General features: G+C 37.3%; 1 long non-coding RNA gene across 1 annotated transcript in view; it reads right to left on the reverse strand.

Moving 5' to 3' along the window:
- Window positions 1-12,826, reverse strand: part of LOC116763776 — a 104,557-nt gene that overhangs the window by 53,790 nt on the left and 37,941 nt on the right. The gene's annotated exons all lie outside the window — the stretch shown is intronic.

Raw genomic sequence — 12,826 nt, forward strand, 5'->3', positions numbered from 1 at the left:
CTTCCTTCCTCCCTCCCTCCCTCCCTCCCTCCTTTCTTTCCTTCTTTGCTTCTTTCTTCCTTCCTTCCTTTCCTCCTTTCCTCCTTTCCTTCTTTCTTTCCTCAAACTTCTACTAATTCTCTCTACATTTTCTCCTTCTTTCCCTCCTTCCTTCCTTCCTTCCCCCCTCCCTCCCTTTCTTTCCTTCTTTGCTTCTTTCTTCCTTCCTTCCTTTCCTCCTTTCCTTCTTTCTTTCCTCATACTTCTACTAATTCTCTCTACATTTTCTCCTTCTTTCCCTCCTACCTTCCTTCCTTCCTCCCTCCCTCCTTTCTTTCCTTCTTTGCTTCTTTCTTCCTTCCTTCCTTTCCTCCTTTCCTTCTCTCTTTCCTCAAACTTCTACTAATTCTCTCTACATTTTCTCTTTCTTTCCCTCCTTCTTTCCTTCCTTCCTCCCTCCCTCCCTCCCTCCCTCCCTCCTTTCTTTCCTTCTTTGCTTCTTTCTTCCTTCCTTCCTTTCCTCCTTTCCCTCTTTCTTTCCTCATACTTCTACTAATTCTCTCTACATTTTCTCCTTCTTTCCCTCCTTCCTTCCTTCCTTCCTCCCTCCCTCCCTCCTTTCTTTCCTTCTTTGCTTCTTTCTTCCTTCCTTCCTTTCCTCCTTTCCTTCTTTCTTTCCTCATACTTCTAATAATTCTCTCTACTTTTCCTCCCTTTTATTCTGAGCCGTGTGGATGAAAGGCTCTTGGTGCTCCAGCCCAGGAGGCAGGACTCTGCCTCTGAGGTAGGAGAGCCAACTTCAGGACACTGATCAACAAGAGACCTCCCAGCTCCACATAATATTAAACGGTGGAAATATCCCAGAGACCTCCATCTTAACACCAGCACCCAGCTTCACTCAACGACCAGCAAGCCACAGTGCTGGACAACCTATGCCAAACAACTAGCAAAACAGGAACACAACCCCACCCATTAGCAGAGAGGCTGCCTAAAATCATAACAAGGCCACAGACACCCCAAAACACACCACCAGACGTGAACCTGCCCACTAGAGAGACAAGATCCAGCCTCATCCAGCACAACACAGGCACTAGTCCCCTCCACCAGGAAGCCTACACAACCCACTGAAACAACCTTAGCCACTGGAGACAGACATCAAAAACAACGGGAACTACGAACCTGCAGCCTGCAAAAAGGAGACCCCAAACACAGTAAGATAAGCAAAATGAGAAGACAGAAAAACACACAGCAGATGAAGGAGCAAGATAAAAACCCACCAGACCTAACAAATGAAGAGGAAATAGGCAATCTACCTGAAAAAGAATTCAGAATAATGATAGTAAGGATGATCCGAAATCTTGGAAGTAGAATGGACAAAATGCAAGAAACAGTTAACAAGGACCTACAAGAACTAAAGATGAAACAAGCAACGATGAACAATGCAATAAATGAAATTAAAAGTACTCTAGATAGGATCAATAGCAGAATAACTGAGGCAGAAGAACGGATAAGTGACCTGGAAGATAAAGTAGTGGAAATAACTACTGCAGAGCAGAATAAAGAAAAAAGAATGAAAAGAACTGAGGACAGTCTCAGAGAGCTCTGGGACGACATGAAACGCACCAACATTCGAATTATAGGGGTTCCAGAAGAAGAAGAAAGAAAGAAAGGGACTGAGAAAATATTTGAAGAGATTATAGTTGAAAACTTCCCTAATATGGGAAAGGAAATAGTTAATCAAGTCCAGGAAGCACAGAGGGTCCCATACAGGATAAATACAAGGAGAAACACGCCAAGACACATATTAATCAAACTGTCAAAAATTAAATACAAAGAAAGCATATTAAAAGCAGCAAGGGAAAAACAACAAATAACACACAAGGGAATCCCCATAAGGTTAACAGCTGATCTCTCAGCAGAAACCCTACAAGCCAGAAGGGAGTGGCAGGACATACTGAAAGTGATGAAGGAGAATAGCCTGCAACCAAGACTACTCTACCCAGCAAGGATCTCATTCACATTTGATGGAGAAATTAAAACCTTTACAGACAAGCAAAAGCTGAGAGAGTTCAGCACCACCAAACCAGCTTTACAACAAATGCTAAAGGAACTTCTCTAGACACGAAACACAAGAGAAGGAAATGACCTATAGTAGCGAACCCAAAACAATATATAAAATGGAAATAGGAACATACATATCGATAATTACCTTAAATGTAAATGGACTAAATGCTCCCACCAAAAGACACAGATTGGCTGAATGGATACAAAAACAAGACCCTTATATATGCTGTCTACAAGAGGCCCACTTCAGAACTAGAGACACATACAGACTGAAAGTAAGGGGATGGAAAAAGATATTCCATGCAAATGGAAACCAAAAGAAAGCTGGAGTAGCAATTCTCATATCAGACAAAATAGACTTTAAAATAAGGACTATTAAAAGAGACAAAGAAGGACACTACATAATGATCAAGGGATCGATCCAAGAAGAAGATATAACAATTGTAAATATTTATGCACCCAACATAGGAGCACCTCAATACATAAGGCAAATACTAACAACCATAAAAGGGGAGATCAACAGTAACACATTCATAGTAGGGGACTTTAACACCCCACTTTCACCCATGGACAGATCATCCAAAATGAAAATAAATAAGGAAACACAAGCTTGAAATGATACATTAAACAAGATGGACTTAATTGATATTTATAGGACACTCCATCCAAAAACAACAGAATACACATTTTTCTCAAGTGCTCATGGAACATTCTCCAGGATAGATCATATCTTGGGTCACAAATCAAGCCTTGGTAAATTTAAGAAAACTGAAATTGTATCAAGTATCTTTTCCGACCACAACGCCATGAGACTAGATATCAATTACAGGAAAAGATCTTTAAAAAATACAAACACATGGAGGCTAAACAATACACTACTTAATAATGAAGTGATCACTGAAGAAATCAAAGAGGAAATAAAAAAATACCTAGAAACAAATGACAATGGAGACACAACGACCCAAAACCTATGGGATGCAGCAAAAGCAGTTCTAAGGGGGAAGTTTATAGCAATACAAGCCCACCTTAAGAAGCAGGAAACATCTCGAATAAACAACCTAACCTTGCACCTCAAGCAATTAGAGAAAGAAGAACAAAAAAAACCCCAAAGCTAGCAGAAGGAAAGAAATCATAAAAATCAGATCAGAAATAAATGAAAAAGAAATGAAGGAAACAATAGCAAAGATCAATAAAACTAAAAGCTGGTTCTTTGAGAAGATAAACAAAATAGATAAACCGCTAGCCAGACTCATCAAGAAAAAAAGGGAGAAGACTCAAATCAATAGAATTAGAAATGAAAAAGGAGAAGTAACAACTGACACTGCAGAAATAAAAAAAATCATGAGAGATTACTACAAGCAACTCTATGCCAATAAAATGGACAATCTGGAAGAAATGGACAAATTCTTAGAAATGCACAACCTGCCAAGACTGAATCAGGAAGAAATAGAAAATATGAACAGACCAATCACAAGCACTGAAATTGAAACTGTGATTAAAAATCTTCCAACAAACAGAAGCCCAGGACCAGATGGCTTCACAGGTGAATTCTATCAAACGTTTAGAGAAGAGCTAACACCTATCCTTCTCGAACTCTTCCAAAATATAGCAGAGGGAGGAACACTCCCAAATTCCTTCTACGAGGCCACCATCACCTTGATACCAAAACCAGACAAGGATGTCACAAAGAAATAAAACTACAGGCCAATATCACTGATGAACATAGATGCAAAAATCCTCAACAAAATACTAGCAAACAGAATCCAACAGCACATTAAAAGGATCATACACCATGATCAAGTGGGGTTTATTCCAGGAATGCAAGGATTCTTCAATATACGCAAATCTATCAATGTGATAAACCATATTAACAAATTGAAGGAGAAAAACCATATGATCATCTCAATAGATGCAGAGAAAGCTTTTGACAAAATTCAACACCCATTTCTGATAAAAACCCTCCAGAAAGTAGGCATAGAGGGAACTTTCCTCAACATAATAAAGGCCATATATGACAAGCCCACAGCAAACATCATCCTCAATGGTGAAAAACTGAAAGCATTTCCACTAAGATCAGGAACAAGACAAGGTTGCCCACTCTCACCACTCTTATTCAACATAGTTTTGGAAGTTTTAGCCACAGCAATCAGAGAAGAAAAGGAAATAAAAGGAATCCACATCGGAAAAGAAGAAGTAAAGCTGTCACTGTTTGCAGATGACATGATACTATACATAGAGAATCCTAAAGATGCTACCAGAAAACTACTAGAGCTAATCAATGAATTTGGTAAAGTAGCAGGATACAAAATTAATGCACAGAAATCTCTGGCATTCCTATATACTAATGATGAAAAATCTGAAAGTGAAATCAAGAAAACACTCCCATTTACCATTGCAACAAAAAGAATAAAATATCTAGGAATAAACCTACCTAAGGATACGAAAGACCTGTATGCAGAAAATTATAAGACACTGATGAAAGAAATTAAAGATGATACAAATAGATGGAGAGATATACCATGTTCTTGGATGGGAAGAATCAACATTGTGAAAATGACTCTACTACCCAAAGCAATCTACAGATTCAATGCAATCCCTATCAAACTACCACTGGCATTTTTCACAGAACTAGAACAAAAAATTTCGCAATTTGTATGGAAACACAAAAGACCCCGAATAGCCAAAGCAATCTTGAGAACGAAAAAAGGAGCTGGAGGAATCAGGCTCCCTGACTTCAGACTATACTACAAAGCAACAGTAATCAAGACAGTATGGTACTGGCACAAAAACAGAAAGATAGATCAGTGGAACAGGATAGAAAGCCCAGAGATAAACCCACGCACATATGGACACCTTATCTTTGATAAAGGAGGCAGGAATGTACAGTGGAGAAAGGACAGCCTCTTCAATAAATGGTGCTGGGAAAACTGGACAGGTACATGTAAAAGTATGAGATTAGATCACTCCCTAACACCATACACAAAAATAAGCTCAAAATGGATTAAAGACCTAAATGTAAGGCCAGAAACTATCAAACTCTTAGAGGAAAACATAGGAAGAACACTCTATGACATAAATCACAGCAAGATCCTTTCTGACCCACCTCCTAGAGTAATGGAAATAAAAACAAAAATAAACAAATGGGACCTAATGAAACTTCAAAGCTTTTGCACAGCAAAGGAAACCATAATCAAGACCAAAAGACAACCCTCAGAATGGGAGAAAACATTTGCAAATGAAGCAACTGACAAAGGATTAATCTCCAAAATTTACAAGCAGCTCATGCAGCTCAATAACAAAAAAACAAACAACCCCATCCAAAAATGGGCAGAAGACCTAAACAGACATTTCTCCAAAGAAGATATACAGAATGCCAACAAACACATGAAAGAATGCTCAACATCATTAATCATTAGAGAAATGCAAATCAAAACTACAATGAGATATCATCTCACACCAGTCAGAATGGCCATCATCAAAAAATCTAGAAACAATAAATGCTGGAGAGGGTGTGGAGAAAAGGGGACACTCTTGCACTGCTGGTGGGAATGTGAATTGGTTCAGCCACTATGGAGAACAGTATGGAGGTTCCTTAAAAAACTACAAATAGAATTACCATATGACCCAGCAATCCCACTACTGGGCATATACCCTGAGAAAACCAAAATTCAAAAAGAGTCATGTACCAAAATGTTCATTGCAGCTCTATTTACAATAGCCCGGAGATGGAAAGAACCTAAGCGCCCATCATCGGACGAATGGATAAAGAAGATGTGGCACATATACACAATGGAATATTACTCAGCCTTAAAAAGAAATGAAATTGAGATATTTGTAATGAGATGGATAGACCTAGAGTCTGTCATACAGAGTGAAGTAAATCAGAAAGACAAAGACAAATACCGTATGCTAACACATATATATGGAATTTAAGGGGAAAAAATGTCATGAAGAACCTAGGGATAAGACAGGAATAGAGGCGCAGATCTACTGGAGAACGGACTTGAGGATATGGGGAGGGGGAAGGGTGAGTTTTGACAGGGCGAGAGAGAGTCATGGACATATACACACTAACAAACGTAGTAAGGTAGATAGCTAGGGGGAAGCAGCCGCAAGGCACAGGGATATTAGCTTGGGGCTTTGGGACAGCCTGGAGGGGTGGGAGGGGGAGAGTGGGAGGGAGGGAGACGCAAGAGGGAAGACACATGGGAGCACATGTATATGTATAGCTGATTCACTTTTTTATAAATCAGAAACTAACACACCATTGTAAAGCAATTATACCCCAATAAAGATGTTAAAAAAAAAAAAAAAAAGAAGAGCACTGAGGAAGGAATAAGGAATACTGACAGTAAAATACAGACTTTTATTTTTAATTTTCTTATTCTTAATTGATCCAACAGACACTAATTTGTTCAAAATAATAATAGAAACAATGTTTTTGATATATATAAACATATGTAATTAGCATAAATTCATACATTTATGTATGCTTATATATAAATGAAATAAATGGTAAAAATAATATAATGGATGGGAGGGAGGAATTAAGATTCTGTTATTATAAGTACTTATACTACCTATGAAGTTCTATACTGTTATTTAAAAATAAATTTGGATTAGTTTTAACTGTGTATTGAAAACTCTAGGGCAACCACTTTAAGAAGTAAAAAGAGAAGTATAACTTACATCCTAAGAAAGGAAAAAAACGTGTCAGTGTAGGTTCATCAATTTTAACAAAGGTACCACTCTGATGGGTGATGTTGATAACAGAGGGAGGCTATGCGTGTGAAGGTTTAGGGGGTTAAATGAGAAATCTGTGTACCTTCCTCTCAATTTTGCTGTGAACCTAAAACTGCTATAAAAAAAAAAGTCTTTTTTTTTAAAGAGCATTTTAGTCAAAACCTTAAAGTCTTTATTTGTCTCTACTGCTGTTCCTTAATACTATGCTGTGACACTAAGTTTCTATGACTTCCAGTGTTCCTTTAGCCGGAAATGGAGATATCTTTGTCTCATCGCTCATTTGGTGCTCAGGTCATCCTGACAAGGATGTCCTCTTTGAAGCCAACTCCAAGACCCTTGAGTAAAAGATGAAAATGCCAGGAAGGTGGGAGTGGACTTCTAAATTTAGGGATAACACTGTAATTGGACACCTTCTTAATATGATAATGTAATGTAGATTTGGAAAAAAGAAAGGTCATCTCAGCAGTATGGGTAGGAGGGAGACGTGAGTGGGAGGGGATATGGGGATATACGTGTACTTGTAGCTGATTCACTTTGTTATACAGCAGAAACTAACACAACAATGTAAACCAATTATACTCCAATAATGATATTAAAAAAAACATTTAACAGTCAAGTAATAAATTCTCAATAAAGGCAATTCTGTTAAAACTGTTATCAACTCTGTTAAAATAAATAAATAAAAGAAAGAGTTGAATTCAAAATATCAATTCAAACTTAACATTTATTTTTTTTAAAAAAGGTTATATTCTGGCCAGACAAAAATGAATCTAGTTGCTTCTGTGTCATCCTGTCCTATCTCACATGCTCCTGTAAAGAAATGCATCCAGTATTCAATTAGTCGCATCCAGATTCAATCCTATGGCTACTCTCCACTAAAAGGAGCCACGTCTTCTTGGAGAATAACTGATTCAATCTATGTAGACAGGTTGACTCCCAAGGCACCTTGTTGTCAAAGCAAGAGTAATGTAGAGGCAGTGTTGGGGGAAAAAGAGGTGAAGTCTGAAAAGAGAGCTACTAGCATCCAAGTTGTATCAATAATCTCTTCAAGACAGTACATTTTCTACTGTCCCCTTGGATAGTATCCTGAAGAATCTTAGAAGCCCTACTGTTTAATTAGAAGGATCTATGCAGCATGCCCTTAAGCTACTTAGAGGTCATTGTGTCTGTCTGAAGGTTTCTAATGTAGCTCTATCTTAAATCAATTCTAAGGTCTTAACAAAAGTTTGTATAATTCCACCCTGGATTTGATCTTTGTGTCGAGGTCCTTTCTTACCTTGAAAACACTTGGTTGTCTGAAAAACACCCTCTGGAATCTACATTTCTTCTGAATTCCACTTTAAAACTGAATAATTTTTTCTTCAATCCATCTCTCACCTCTCTCATTTTATTATTGGTAGCTAGAAGAAGGCAGGTGGCACTTTCAGGACTACGCCTGGAAACACCCTTAGCTACGTCATAAAGTGGTAAATATACATACAATGGGTATTATCCAGCACTAAAAAAAGAATGAAATCTTGCCATTTGCACGGTGTTTTTTTGATGTAGCCTCAGAAGTCATGCGTTGTCATTTCAACTGCATTCCTTCGGTTGCAAGCAAATCGCAAATACACTTAGATTCAAGATTCCAGTCTTAGAATTAGCCTCTAGTTATAGTGGAAAGGTTCTAGAAATCCATATGGAGTAACAGATACCTCTTGCAACCACCTTTGGAAGATAAAATCTGAGACAGTGCCTGACTGTGGAGACCTGTGGCCCACTTGCTGGGCCAACAAGTTCAAAAACTTTTTTGTTTAGACAAGTTCTAAATTTCAGTGTTCAGACTAGTTAAGAAATATGTTATAAGTAATTTATTCAAATAATAGTTTAAACTATCAAAACTGAAATACATTTTTTACAAAAATAAAATAGAGCTCGTATAAGGTTATCCCTTTATAATACCCCACTCATTCACTTAGATACTTAGGAGAAAGGGGTGGGTTTACAGCTAATTAATAGGCAATGTTACAATTCTAAAGCCAGTTTTGTCTATGCCAAAGCCTAATAAGATAATACTTAAGATGCGGATATTGCCCCTCTTATACTTCAGGTTAGGAAAATATTGAAGGCTGCTGTTGCAACCAGTGAGGAGCCATTGAAAACTTGAATGTCAATGTCAATTCCTGTTTTCCAACCTTAGCTGTGACCTCATGGAGGCTAAATATGATTCTTATTCATCCTTTTTGCTACCATTTCTTTTACTATTCCAAACCTTTGCCACTTTCCTCAACCCCTTAATTCACTCTAACCCACTTCATTTTCCAACAGATGGTTTCAGCTCAGTCATTTCTTCCTACCCAAGTTACCAGTATTACCATTAACCAGTCACCCAAGCTAAGCACTTCAGAGTTTTCCTCATCATCTCCAACTCCTCAACCCCTAACAATCTGTTCTCAAGTCTTACACATTCTAAATCTAAAATGCTTCTTCAATTCTCATTGCCCTAGGTCAGTCCTTCAACATCCTTTACTTGAATTACTTCAGTGAACATCTAACTTGTCCTCTTAACTCAAGTCTCTGTTCCTCAATCAATTCTCCTTGCTTCCCTGCAAACAATTTACATTGGTACCTCGAATTTTTTTCTAATCATGGACTGGAAAAAGATTTCCCTTTACATGATACCAGTAAGATTTAAAAACCACTCACTTCATCTCAGACTTCTCAAACTATAAAATTCAGAATTCCTATTGTTGAGTACAAATGAGTACAGGTTCTGCTCCAAGGACCAAAGAAAGTGTGTTTGTTGTGGAGGAGGGGGATAGGAATCGAAATCATCACATTACATCTAAGTCAAAAATATTCATCTTAAGTATGGCAGAAAGCACAGAGGGACTAAATATAAATATTTTATGAGGCCGTTGACATGTCTAAAATTTCCCCACTACCAGTAAACTCTACTACCAGTCTTTTTATAAATGTATTTTTAAGAAATTTTATGTTCAAATGAATAGTGACTAGTTCTCCCATTTTAATACTCCATCATAATTTTGCTAATATTTGTGTTTATATATCAAAAACTCATCTTTGTTGGTTAGCACAGTTAATAAACAAAACAAAATATCATAATATTAAACTTTCAAAATCAAAGCAAGCAGATAGCTCCCAGATAATTATGTTTTCCCTCAACACAGAAGGAACGCTATGCACTTATTGCAATGGACTTTTCACCATTTCCTACACCAAAAACTCCATAGAAAATCCTGGTCTCTGTATATTTGCTTATACTAGTCTCTCTTCTTAGAATTTACTTTTACTCCGGCTGTGACTGACATAATCCTACCTACCTAGTAAAGCTAGCTATAATTTGGAGCCCTTGCTGATGGACCAGACATAATTAATTTTATCTTCCTGGGGCTCCCAAGATATTTTAGTCATTCCACCAGTATGACATTTAGATCTAGAACACAAGATATTAATCCAGTGTTCAGAGACTGTCCTTGGGATATTTTAAATTTGAAGTGAAAACCTCCTAGGTCTGGGGAACCTACTGCTCCTGAGGATTGGTACACATAGCATGGATAAGTTCTCTAAGGCCAACTGGTAACTCAGGGTCAGTGACAATTCAAACAAGGGGGGGTTAAGGTCCTTGCCTATGTTTTGATAGCAAAAAAAAGAATGATTTCCAAGACTAAAAAAGACAAAGGTGTGAATACACTGACTCATGTGGGATAAATCACATCAACTTTGAAATGAAACTAAAAGGAGAAACAAAATAATATATCACACACAAAATATGCACAACACTTAATATGTATCGTGTAATATGTAATATCTAATTCATAACATGTAATTAAAATTATATATAATTGTTTATAACTGTATAATATTATATATAACATATAACATATATGATATAAACATCCTTAAAATTATTGTTTTAATAAACTGCACTTTATCATTGAAGCTGCTGAAGCACAGAGAGGATCAGCAACATGCCCAACATCAAATGTCTAATAACTGGCAGAGCCACCACTGAAGTCAGACTTTCTGACACTAAAGTTTTAACGTTCCCTTCGTCATACTACACTGTCACCAACACGCAGTTTATGCCCATGAATTAGGCACAGACAGATGTGGATATGTTTTCAAGAGTAATCAAAGTAAGATGGACAGTTGCAGCAACTCACTGCAAAGCAAGAAACAGTTTGGGCATTACATGACACTAAGATTAAAGCACATGACTGATCCCTGATCAGGGAAAAGTGCAAGACTGAGATAATTGGTTTTCCCAGCTCTTCATCCAAAACCAAGTAAAATTCACCAGTGGGCACTAAGTGGTAAAGAGGTAGATGCTTGTCAGAAGAAGTCACTGAAGTAAATAGCTTATACGGCATGGAGGTTACCTCTAATACACAAAGCACTAGAGTTTTGAGGTAAAAAACAATTTACATTGACACCTATGCTACCAACTTGATCAAAAAAGAGGTTTGGAAGGCTGCTACTGTCAAAGAGAAAAATATGCTTTTTTTGTTTCCTAAAGAAAACATTAGATGTTGTTATGGCATAAAAAATAGTTAATTTAAAACAGCACAAAAGCTGAAATTGTTATGCAAGACATGGCTGATTTTGATCCTACTCTAGTTCTGCATCTATGCACAATTTGACACAGCAAACAAGATAACAAGAAGCTCAGAATGATAATAATAATAATAATAATAGTGAATATTCTGACCTTTTGGGTTTAACCCAAACTTTAAGGCACAATAATCATAATTAAACTGTCAACACATCATACAACTAATTCATAAACTACAATAGTAAAAATAAGAGAGTAAAGGCAAGATGCATGCAATTTAGGGAGATGCAATAGTGCAGAGTAAAAATATAGCAAAATACATAAATCGGGTGAAAAAAATCAAAAGAAGAGAAGAATCTCCATGAATGTCAAATCTGCTAGCGTATTCCTAGATTGTAAAATCAGAAATGTCATATAAGTTTGGGATACCTATTGAGGTATTCTAAAATAAAGAGCTAAATCCCTGCTTGACAATGGCTAGAAACAAATTAAAAATAAAGAATTCTGATATTTACTTTCCCAAACTTTTCTGTGAGGAAGATGACATTATTCTATATTCATTGACATAGCAGCTCTAAATATTTTAGCCTACAAGAAATAGTTTTACCTATAGGAAATGATGTAAGATATATACACCCTGTCTGACAAACATGGTCCTTAGCTTCTGGAAGTCCTATAATCCCTCTGCTGAAGAGGAGTACATGAGAGAATAGCAGGATAGGTAAGTCACACAAATGGAAAATCTACTCCCTGCTCCAGGCAGAGAACAGGGTGAGCTTCTGCTGCACCTTGAAATAAGCACCATGAGAAGCCATTTTTAGAATAGAATCTCCATGCTCTCTAATAGGCTGCTAAGAACTAGTCACACTCAGTTTTATAAAGAGGAGAGAAAGTCTGTGAAAGAGAATGAGTCTAAGCATATAAATTTATACATTTTAATACTGCGCATGTCACTTAGGTTATGGCTAAGTGGAATCATCTGCCCTCTCATACCGCTTGTCACTTCTTATACTCCATTCATTTCTGTGGTCAGAAAATGGCTTTTGAAAATGGCATGAAACATTCAGAAAGCAACTTACCTACTACACAGATATTTTGCTAGGGCACATTGCCAGCTACCAGACACAGACACAATTTTCAGGGTCATTTCCATGGTCAAGGGAGTTAGCAACTACATGGAGACCCAAGAGGAAGTTGGCTAATTAAACTGATATCTAACAAGCCATCTTCTGTAAAATGAAGACATCCAGCTGTCATGGCAAAATGTCCCACCAATGTGTATTGTCTTTCTTGAAGTCAGGTCTTTCCTTAAATTACCTTTTTGATGGCTATTACCACAACTTTGGAACATCATGTGGCAAGGCAGAATAGCGCACTTGTTGGTTAAGAGTGAGCTCTGGAGTTAAGAATGCCTCGGTTCAAATCAGGGCTCAAGCATTCCACTTTAGAGCTGCAATATCGTTCAATACCTCTAACTCTCAGCTT

Source organism: Phocoena sinus, chromosome 12, assembly GCF_008692025.1.
Source record: "Phocoena sinus isolate mPhoSin1 chromosome 12, mPhoSin1.pri, whole genome shotgun sequence".
NCBI classification, from domain to species: domain Eukaryota; kingdom Metazoa; phylum Chordata; class Mammalia; order Artiodactyla; family Phocoenidae; genus Phocoena; species Phocoena sinus.